The following is a 12232-nucleotide window of genomic DNA, read 5'->3' on the forward strand; positions in this document are numbered from 1 at the left end:
TGGGCCTTAGGGGCACTTGGTGGGAAGATCCTAACTGCCAGTGGCTCCCTCAACGAGTCTCTGAAGCCATATTTTAAACTCAGGACCTCTGGTCTTTAGGTTTGGCTCTCAATTCACAGAGCTAGAGAATACTCCTAGGTGGGATCATGGTTCAGAGGAGTCCCACATGGAAGCCTACACCTGAGTTTCCCCCTCCTCTCTGCCCAACCAGGAAGCACCCCCTGGGTTATTTATTGTCCCTTTGGACAGACTGCTTCCTTTGCTGCACTGTTCTGAGCTTCTCCTGGGGTTTGGTGTTGGGGGAACTGCAGCTATCCAGGGAACTGGGAATTCCTGCTGGGTCCCAGAGACACCCATATTTCTCTCCCAGTAGAATCATAGGGGGATTGTGAGAAAGGAATTTGTGTTTTTATTTGATCAGTCAGAGATTTAGACTTCCCTTCTATTTGTTTTGAATTTGAGTCAATCAGCAACCAGGGTATTGATCCCACAGGCACTACCCCTCTGGGTGGTTCCAGGATAATTGAAGAATTGTGATTTGTTCCTGGGGAGTGATGTAAGAGAGCTAGTAGATGCAGTAAGGATTCATAAGATGATACTCAGCAGGAAGCTAGGGGAGAGGGTTATTTTCTGAGGCTGAGATTCAGAGACACACACTGGGTTGCTAGGCTCTAGATTATTAGACTAGGAAACCATTCACCTCCTTTATATATTTCTCTAATTTTCTTTTTCTTATTCATAGATCTAGCTATTAACAGTCTTGTGACTTAAGAGTTAGTTACAATTTTTGGAGACCTCCTATTCTAACCATTACATTATCTTATCTGTAAAAATGCCAAAATTAGGCCCCGATGGAAAACCTGTCTATTGATTTATACAGGATTTAAAAGGGCTGTAAATAATCATGTCATAAAAAAGGCACTCTGTTGCTCCAAACCCAGCCACAATCGCCTTTATTCCCAGCACAGGCACATATTTTACTGTGGTAGATTGGTGCTTAGCATTCTTAATCCCTTTTCATGAAAATTTCAGGAATATATTTGCCTTCACCTGGAAAGGTTCCGAGTGGACCTAGTGTTGGCTACCATGAAGGTTTCTAGACAGTTCTATATTGTTCTCAGAAATTTTAAGACAGGATTTAGGCAATATTAGTTTTCAGAGTAGCTGTTTGATACACTTTGTAGATGCTTTTCCCTTGGTCTCACCAAATGCCACAACATGCCAGGAAGATAGCAAATATCCCCTTTTTGAGCTACATAAGAAAGACCACAAGATCTCTAAGGCAAAGTTTCAGTGGTATCTCCCCAAAGTAGAATATTTAAGGTTTTTTAAAACTGCTGGTGCCCACTCCATTTCCCCCAAGCTCATCGAAGATGTTCAGTAATTGAATGCACCTCCACTAAGAAACAGTTGAGGGCCATTTTAGGAGTAACAGAGTTTTGTAGAAAGTAGATCACTTGCAATGGGGAAATCACTAAACCCCTAATAGCAAAAAAAATCAGCCCCTGAACTGCTTAAATTGGAGATGGAACACTTGTCAGCTCTTTCAAAATTAAAACAGACTATCCTATCTGCCCCTGCTCTAGGCATTCCAGATTGCAAAAAGCCACTTACCTTGTATGTACATGAATAGAGAAGGATAGCTTCAGGTGTTTTAACTTAAACTTTAGGATCTGTTCAGCATCCAGTTGCTTATTATTCAGTCTAGCTGGGCCCAGTAGCCTCAGGAGCCCCACCATATCTTAGAGGCATACCTGCCACAACTTTGTTAGAAACTAAATCTGCTGATTTAGTATTGGAGTGCCCATTAACAACACACCAAAAATGAAACCAAAGCATTGTTGTTAAGATAGAACATAGGCATTTTCTTATCAAAGACTCTCTAGGTATGAGGTAACCTTGTTAGGTAATAAGAATATTACCTTAAAATGCTGTACAATACTTAATCTTGAAACCTTGCTTCCAGATTTTACCAGTTTTAGGAGAACCATTGCACAGTTGTGAATCTTTAGTGTCCATGCCTGATAAAACTTGAGATAATCTCCTGGACAGTCCTTTATACAACCCAGACTTAGTTTTGTTCACTGGTGGTTCTTCTTCCATGAGGGATGGCATATACTATACTGGAGCTGCTGTAGTCACAGAATTTTCCACTGTGTGATCAGCTTCACTGCCCTCAAATATAAGTGCTAAATGGGCAGAACTGATAGCCCTAAAACATGCCTGTATAATTGCCAAGTGTAAGAGAGCAACAATTTACACAAATTCTAGGTATACATTTGGAATATGCCATGCAGTGGGTATGCTATGGCTCCAAAGGGGTTTTTTAACCTCTGCTGGAAAGTGTATCACAAACACAGGGATCATTAATGAAATGTGTTCTGCTCTTTAGCTACCTGGAGCTCTAGCTACCTGAAGCTCTAGATTTAGTTAATTGCTCTGCCCTTACAGGTGGTAGTGACCCTGTCTCTAAAGGGAACCAACAGGTAGATACTGCCACAAAGCTTGCTGCCTTAGAAGGACCTGAGTTACTTTTATCTTTGACAACTAGTAAAGAATCAAATTTATCTCTCTCTTATAATGAGCAGGGAGTGAAAAATGGAAACATAAGTTTAAAGCTAAACAGATAAATGGGTGTCATCTGAAGGAAAACCCTTACTCCCTAGAAGTTTTTATTATCAAATATGCTTATCTGTTTACAATGTTATAAGGAAGAGGATTTGAGCATGTGAGGTGGTTCTGCAGGGAGATGCAGAGGCAGGGAAAAGACTCTAGAATGTGGGAGTAAAGGGTGAGACAATTAACTGAGGTTTGAGCTAGTTCTTTCTCTGGTTTGACCTGGAGGGACTGGCTGCTTTTCCTTGGTGGATGATACTACCCTATACTACCTTGATTTCCCATCTTATCTGCTGCTTGCTGTGCCCTACTGAGTTTCTTGGTGTGATCCTGAAACATTTGGACCATCTGTTTGTAATATCGTGTCTGGGTTCCTTGTGGATCTAAGATCTATCCCTGTGCTGTGAAAACTGCCATAGACCACAACCTCTCTATTACCATCCAAGGGGGAGGTTTGTTTATTGCAGGCTTATCTAGAGTAGAGACTGTGTGCTCTTTAGACAGTTAGGTAATAATCAATGTAGCTCAAACCTCTGAAGACTTCCCGTGAGGAACAAATTTACATCTGACAGGGACTGTTTAGGTAGTTGATTTAGTGTTAGGATTATCCAAAATTCCCCTTTAAGCTTTCCCAGTTATAATAAATACTACACCCATCCCTGTTACTAAGTGGTCTGTGCATGTCATCTCAGTGTCAAGCTCTTCCTGCACTGGGATTGGTTGGTCTTCCCTAACCTGTTAATCTTCTGATACTGGCCCTATCTGAACCATCTGGTCCCATCCCCTAAATCACCCACTTACAAGAGAGGTCACCTTGGCACTCAGGGTATCATAGACTCTGTTAAAAAGGTCTGAATAGCCCCTGGTATAACCACCAAAACCACTAAAGTGTGTGCAGCCTGCCCCACTTTCCAGGCATACAATAAACATGCTTTTTGTGGCAAACCTTTTGGTGGGTGTCCTCTGGCTTACACATCTTTTGAACATTTACAAATTGACTTTATTACTATGACCAAGATTGGACATTATAAAGCTTGTCTGTTCATAGTGGATCAGCTGTCCAGATGGCTGGAAGTCTTTCCTAGTGCTGAGGCCACAGCAGCTTTTGTTGCTAAGGTGCTTTTAAGGGAGATTATCTCTGGCTTTGGCCAACCAACATGAATTGATTCAGACAGGGGAACCCATTTTACTGATTCTGTTTTGTCTCTGGTTTATTCTTGTTTGCGGTCACTCCCCAATGTCATGTATCATATCATCCCTCAGAGATCAGGCCAAGGTGAGACAATGAATAGAGATCTAAAAAATATAATTGGAAAATAGTACACTGAGACTCACTTGAAATGGCCTGAGGTTCTCCCCTTAAACATGTTTTATCTTCATAGCAGGCCCAGGAGAGATCTACACATCTCACCATTTGAGATGCTTTTTGGACATCCCCCCATACAGGCTAAGCCTTTTTCTTCTGCATACACATCATTAAGAGGTATGAACACTTATGTTGCTTCTTATATGAAGGATTTACAGATCAAATTGCAAGAACTCCATGAAACTGGAGATTCAGTAAAAGCGGAACCTGTAGACTTCTCCACGACCTATAATCAGGAGACAAGGTATACATAAAGAACTTCCAGCACACTGGAAAGACTCAGCCTGCCTGGGAAAAAGTCCATTTCAAGTACTGTTAACCACTCCAACAGCTATCAAAATTGGAGAAAAGGGCTCATGGGAAATATATATTCTTATATTTTATACCTCTCCATAGATTATTGAATTCTATAGCACTAGCTTCTGTTACTATTCCTTATACGTGATTCTAAATTTCCTGACTCAAGTCTTTTTCACTGACTGTCCCCCTGTTAAGAAGAAAAATTATGGTTGGACTGAATATTGAGAGTTTTGGTCACCAAGGAATTGATTCAATTCCTAAATAAAACTCAAGTCAGAATGAATTTTATGGTAGTTTATTTACAAATAGGAAGAGAGAGTGAAAGTAAGAAAACCAGAGAGAGGATAGGGTAAGATATCTAACCTAACACACTAAGTCATTTTCTCTGGCCCCTGGCTCAACCCAGGCAACGCTAATTAGTTGTCAGACTGAGAAGCCTCAGCCTTGAGCCGAGGGCCTGAGGATGAATAAAGCAAAGGCTTCAGTCACAAAGCCTCTCTTAAGAGGAGAGTCCCTTCAGAAAACATCCAGAAAAGAGTCAGTCCTTTCACTCACCATGTGGTAGTTCAAAAGGAGAGATTTAAAAACAGTCTCACCAAGTCCAAGGTCTCAGGTCCAGTAAGCAGAGTCTCCAACTCAAACTTCAACTCCAAAGAACAAAGAATTGTCTCACAGGAAGTTGTACCTCCCTTTTAAAGGAGCTTCTTTTGCGTTACTTCCTGTGCATTCTATTTTATGTGTACCAGTCACAACAAAGGCTTTGCTTAGGACTGCCCATGGGGCATTCAGTCAATTCTGATACATCACCCACTCTTGCATACGTGGGTCATAGACCTCCCCCACTCAGGTGTAAGTGGGGTGTTTACACTTTTGGTGATTATATCTAAAAATGGGCAAGGTAGGGTTAATCCCATCTTCACACCCCATTGCTGAATCTTACCTCAACTTCTCCACCTTCTTTCATGCCTCAGCTAAAATCCCACCTTCTACAAATAGTCTTTCCTCATCCAATAACCCTTAAACCTACTACCTAGAATTTGATGAGCTCCAGTTTATTAGGTTTATCCTGTGTATACCTTGTTTGCATATATTTCTTTGCATGTTATTGTAATAAGGGAATAAAGCAAGTGGATGGGGTTTGTGGGTCCCTAAGTCAGTAGGTGGGAAAGGAGGGTACAATGGTGGATGTAATAAATTGAGGTGATAGGAGATGTAAGGGAATGACCGAGTTTAGGGAAATATAAGATGATGAAGTAGAATGAGCGGCAAGGGGAGAGGACGAGGTAGTTGGGCAGGCAGCTGCAACAGGGAGACACAGACTGGGTACACACGCTTGAGATGGAGGACACTGAAAGGAAACAGGCTGAACCCTCCAGGCAGGAAGAGCACTTCTACAGACAAAGGTTGGGGCCAGCCAGAAATGGCTTGAAACTGACTAGAGGGCTTTCTAGTCAGTTTCTCAGGTTCACACAGACAGTCTCGAGGCTCTTCCCTGTCTGTGAAATAGACGGGATTCTCAGAGGAAGTCTACAGATCACCACTTCCTCCAAGATGGACGCCTCCAACTCCCCTCAGGACCCAAAGAGAAACTATTCCTTTCTCTCCTTATCCCTCTTTTATCATTCAACCAATGATTTAGCAAAAGGTTTGATTAAATGACAACAGGGTTTATTGAGTTTCAGGGTTGATTATAAAGAACAGAGGGATACAAGGTTTCTCTAACAACCTCCTAGGGAGAAGCTCCAGGTGGGGGAGGGACACAGGAATGGAGCAAACTGAGCAAGAGCCTGCTCCCACTCAGCCCAGGAGGCTTTGTTGCCTTTAAGGTTAGGGTAGTTATACACAATGAATCAGGAGATAATTTGTATCAAGGGTAATCCCCACTTGTCTATGGGGAAAACCTAAGTCTTCAAAGTTGGATTGCTACTACCCAAAATTCACTCTTCTCCCAAAACCCACAGGAAATCAGGAAAGGAAATGGGGATTGAAATAGAGAAGATCAGGGAGATTCAGAGGAATTAGCTACAAAATCTCAAGAGAAAAGGCACAGATTCAAGGCCAGGTTTCAGCCCAAAGATGGAGCTCAGTTGACCCTTCTGCTCTGACCGAGCCTCCCGGATCAACTGCTGCTAGTCAGGGTTCTAAACCCTCTCAACTGCCAGAAATTCTGCAGTTAGCCTTTTGCAGGGTTGATTGTACCTCTGCACTACATTATCTGCCACATTAGATTGAGTTCCTTAAAATCAGGGCCTAGTTTTAATTTTTGCATTCCATTTTATTATTACCATAGAGAGTGTTGTTCTTAATTGGTCCTTAACAAACAGCCTAACTTCCTCAGATGTTGGTGGATCGAATGAATTAGTGGGAAAGATGCTGGTTTTGCAATCAAGGAGACAAAATTACAGCATACTTATGATGACCAAGTCACTTATCTGCTCTGATCCTCATAATAGTAACTTCCTCAAGGGCTTATTGGGGCTCAAATGAGGTCATATAAAAGATTTTGCTGGTACAAAATACATATCAGATACGAGCTGATTCCAAAGCGATCTCCAGTGGCCTTTCTACTGTAGTGTCCCTTACTTTCAGATATCTGGAAGGTTATGGTCTAGGAGGAAGACCAAGATGTCGAGGGTTTGTAAATTATATATACACTTATTGAAGGAAATGAAAATGGTAATCCTGGAAAGGAGAATGTTTCCATAGAAATTAAATATATCTCTAATTGCTTGAAGATTGCATATGGAAAGTTTGGAGAAGAAATATGGACTAAAGTGGCAGAGATGTAGATTCCAGAGTTGATTCAAAATGCAATGAATTATCCCAGGAGGTGGTGACCTGTCCACCAATGAGTTTTTAATTGGAGACAGAGATTATACAGGGGGCTTGGACACTTGAATTATCTTTGAAATATGGATTAGACTGCCTTCTGAAATCCCTTATAACTTTCAAATCCTCATGGATTTGTCACTTCTTTAGGACAGTCACTTGTGCTATGATGGGGGTTAGGGTCAGGAAAATTTCAAGTTTTTTGAGGAATCATTGTGAAGGGAGATTTCTGCTCCTGACTATGGGCTGAATGTGATGACCTTGGAGGCACTTTTCACTTCTGGCATTCTGTTATAAATCTCTAATACTAAATTATTGTGATGAGGTAGTTGGGATAGGAAGGGAAGAGGAATTGTAAGTAATTCATGGCCAAAGACAGTATCTAGAAGAGACTATTCTGCACCTGAAATTGTGTCAGACCTGGACTGCATTGCCCAAGGTTAGCACAAGGAGATTACAGGGAATACCATGGTTAATAGCATTAGACTTTGAATTGGGAAAACCTTAGTTCAAATATTACTCAGAAACTTATTAACTATGTGACTACTTCCTCATCCATGAAATGGGGACACAGGTAGTTTTGAGGATCAAATGAGATAATATATACTGTGTTTTACAAGCATCAATGTTATTATTATTACAAATGTGTATCCATTAAGACTACAGGTCTTGTAACCTCTTGGCCTGTTATAGCTGAGAGTTTCTGATCTTACCACTTCATAGCGATTTCTGCCTGAAGCCCAGAATCACTTCAGAAAGAATTATAATGTAACACCTTGTGTCAGCCTCAGGGTTCATATGGCCACTTGCTGATACAGGGACACCCCTGGGTGACCAGCTGAGGAGGAAGAAATATTACAAACAGATGAAGTAAGTTTCTTAATTAACTCAATGTTTCTCAGGTCCCATGAGCTTAACCAGGAACAGCGAGAAACATTCAAAAACATATTTTTCCATTCCTATTTTGGTTCTGTTGTTGGACTCAATGGCAGAGCTGGAGATGCCTCAGGTAGAGATGGTCCCAAGAGCTTCTCCTTGACTCAGGATGAAGGCTGATGTCAGGGAAATGGCAGGAACCTGTCAACTCTTAAAAACAAAAGCATTAAGAAAGTTTCTAAACTATGAAATGGTGATGTTTAAATACTCCTCTCCTTCTATCACTCCCCCAAACAAACTCCTCCTGGATATTCATTTGTGCATTTGCAGGTCTTAGCACTAACAAGTAATTTTTCAGGTCCTGGACACTTCACCATCAAGACAAGCCCCAAGGAAGTGAACTTGTATTAGAATAACCACTAATTGACTACCTCTATTCTTGGGACTTTACTGATGTTCACAGTGATGCCATTCAAAATTCAGAGACAAATTTCTCATATGATTCCTGTCCTCCTGGTAATGCTCCTCCAGCTCTCACTTTCTGTGCACAAGACAGAGAAGGCCATTTGTTTCCTAAAAAACAGTCCTAGTCTCTCTAGAGATGGAGATCTGATTATTGGGAGTTTTTTCCCCATGCATTCTGTAGAAGTGAGTAATGACATAGGAGCAGGTCTCTTCCAAAGTTATCCTGACAAGAGTTGTGGAGATTACAAGTAAGTGCCTGCTTTATTATCTCTTGAAGTTCTTTTTCATTGTGAAATTTATAAAAAGTGCTGAGAGAAGGGGCTTCATCCTCTTTTCTCTCACATTCTCTCTGGGATCTCTGCCAGATCTAGGTATATGATTCAACGAACTGGCAGTTTCTTTTGGTTGATCTAATGGCACTGTTTATGGAAAACATTTTTCAAATCTCAAAAAAACCACATTAACTGCAGTGAGCCTCAGTTTCCTCCCTTATAAAGTGGAGATAATAATAGTATCAACCTCTCAGGGCTTTTGTGAAGCTCAAATGAGATCACACATGTAAAATTTTACTTTACTAAGTATATAACTGTTACCTATTATTAATTAATTAATCATTTAATTAATTAATCTGGGCTTCAATTTCTTCCCCTGTAAAATAGCACCTACCACCTGCGGTTTTGGAGAGATACCTCATTAGTTTCTCCTGTCATGTTCAGAACCATATAGTACTGACAACTTTCTGGATGGTTGATTTTAATGTTTTCTTCTTCATTTACTGCCTCTGGGAAACTATAGCAATATTTTAAAGTGTTAAAATTCAAAAGCAAATGCAAAATGGATAAAAACTGACTCAGGAACCAGAGTGTTGGCATTTGAAATCCAGAACCTTCTTTAGGGATGTTTGTGCTCTAGCACTGCCATGGTGAAATAGCTTGGGAGTCCTAGAGTGAATATATGCACATGGCTAGAAGATGGGAGCTGAGTAAGAATGGGAAAAGTTGTAAAAATAGCTAATGGATTACTGGATATTCCCTTATGAATGTCTGTTTCTTAATATTCTGTATCTACTGTCTTATGGCTATCAATTATCACTTTCCATTTCTTGTTTCCCCCTGTCACTTGCCTTCTTATGCTCACTGGGCTGATCTTTATTCAGCAGTCAAAATATGGAATCAAAGTTTCTATTACATTGCATTATATTATTTGAATCTCTTTTTATATTCTCTGTCCTTTTTCACCTCCTGCTCAGAGTTGGTTCTTGATTGCTGTGAGTGGTGGGTCCTGCTCCTTCCACACCTAATGAGCTTTTTAAAAGTTCCTGAAAAACATCCATTTTGACTGAGTTGTAGATAAGGGCAGGGAAGAGGATTTTGATGGGGCAAAATTGCCTTCCAAACCAAATTCTAATTGAAAGGAATTAGAATATTGGAATGGTTTCCATGGAAAATCAATTATTCAAATATTTATTAAGCACTATTGTTTATCAGACACTGTTCTAGAAGCAGCTGAGAAGAAATAAGCCCAAAGAAATAACTCATCCCAACTTACCAGGAACTTACATTTTAATGAAGAAGAGTATATTTTCATATAAAATGTACAGTACATGAATATAATCTGTATTTATATAATGTTGCTTTCAGTGATTTTAATTGTATTGCAGTCTTTGTGAGTTCATTTCAGGTTTATCTGCAAAGATAATGGAGTGGATGGTTTGCCATTTCCTTTTCCAGCTCATTTTACATATGAAGAAACTGAGACAAACAGGGTTAATTTGATTGCCTAGTATCACAAAACTACTAAATGTCTGAAATTGGATTTGAATTCAAGTCTTCTTGACTGTAAGTCTGGCACTCTTTACACTGAGATAATTTGAAATGGAAGCACAAGAAGTTGGGATGATCAAGATTAATGAAAAAGATCTTCAAGTTATGCTTGAGCTATGTCTTAAACAAAGATATGGTCTTTAGGAACTGAAAGAAGATATTTGTGCATATGTTGTTTTTCCAATTAGAAGATCCTTGAGGGAGGAAATATTCCTTTTCTTTTAATCCCCAGCATCATGCACAGTGCCTGATATATACTAAGTGCTAAAAAATTGCTTGTTGACTGAGTCTAATGAATCATTTTTGAATATTTTGTCCTTAGTTTCCTACTCTCTATCCCTCAGGTGGCTGTACAAAAATTACCAGCAGGTCCTGGCCCTGGTATTTGCTGTGGAGGAAATCAACAGGGACCCCAGTCTGTTACCCAATATTTCTTCCCTGGGATTCCACGTTTACAATGCCTACCACAGTGATGAGAGAACCTTGGACAGCTCCCTGAGATGGTTGTCTGGGCAGGGCCAGCTCATCCCTAACTATAGCTGCTTTGGGCAGGACAAGTCTGTGGCTATCATTGGAGGAGCCACATCAGCTCTATCTATCCAGATGGGGACCCTGCTGGAGCTCTACAAGTTTCCACAGGTGGGGGGATACTGAGCCAATCACCTTCTCTGCTTTTCTCAAACCATTAAATATTGGGAGTCATAGAGTTTCCTTTATTAATGAATATATTATTCAATTTTTGGCATGCTTAAGCATCTTAGATATAAGCTTGAACAAACTGCCTCTCTCTCCAGCAGACTCTGAAGATTACCCTGGGCAGCAGCATTTCCTAAGTCAAGAAGGTCCTTGGAAGTAGAACTAAGATGAGAGCCCAAATGTCCTGGTTTTTAGTTCAGCAGGGTGTGTCGTATGAAAAATTGTAAAACTTAGATGACTAGGAGAATATTTGTATTCTCAACAGAAATAAGGAAACTTTTAAAAAGGGCAGTTTTGGGGAGGGGTTAGTTTGAGGGTGGGGAATAATGAGTTAATTTAGGACCTATGGAGTTTAAGATGTATGTAAGACATTCAGTTTATACCATCTAGTGGTCAACTGATGCTGAAAGACCTCAGTCATGGAGAGAGGTAAAATTGATAAAATTAATCTGAAATGTTATGAATGCAGAAGTGACGAGACTTCTAATTGTATATGTTATATTGAATCTCTGGGAGCCAGGAGTCCACACTGTTGATGGACAGGTGGATCAGTTGGATATCGGAATGTTCCTAGAGGGCCGTGAGGACAGGAGAGATCAGTTGGCCCAGGGGGGTATAAAAACACCCTGGCAGCCCTGGCAGGGGGTCCTTTTTTCCCTGAGACCTGATATCTGTGGATCCTGGTCTTTTGAGGATTGAGACTTGCGGGCTGAACCTTGCAAGATCTTCCTGTTTGTTCTGTTAACAACATCAACCTGTACCCAGACCATCATCTATGATTCTACTGCCCCTAGATATTAGGAAATCAATCATCTTAGTTATCTAGGTTTCCCAGGGCCTGGGAGGGATCCGAGAAGTGGGCAGGAGAAGAAGAAGAGGGTGGAAAGGGGTGGATATTCCAAAGACTGGTTAGGCATATCATCTAGCAAAGAAGAAGAAACTGAAACATCAAGCAGCAGTTTGTCTACTCTGGTGTGGCTGTGGCCAGGCTGGACCAGAGAGGAATTAACCATTCTGATTCGTGACTTGCCTACAGTTTAAGGGTTTATCATTACCAAATTTAATTAGGGTTTCCCAAATACCTCTATCCAATCCCATTACCCCATCTTTGTTAATACAGTCAAAGCCCTTTAAAGTACCTTCCTGGAGTGGTTATTTCCTAGCTTCTCTGGGAAGGGAGATACGCAGTCAGATACAAACCATTACCAAGCTAAAGAGCCCATTATACAATATCAATCAACCCCAGGTGGAACCTGGAGGG

The sequence above is a fragment of the Gracilinanus agilis genome, chromosome 1 (assembly GCF_016433145.1).
Source record: "Gracilinanus agilis isolate LMUSP501 chromosome 1, AgileGrace, whole genome shotgun sequence".
Classification (NCBI taxonomy): domain Eukaryota; kingdom Metazoa; phylum Chordata; class Mammalia; order Didelphimorphia; family Didelphidae; genus Gracilinanus; species Gracilinanus agilis.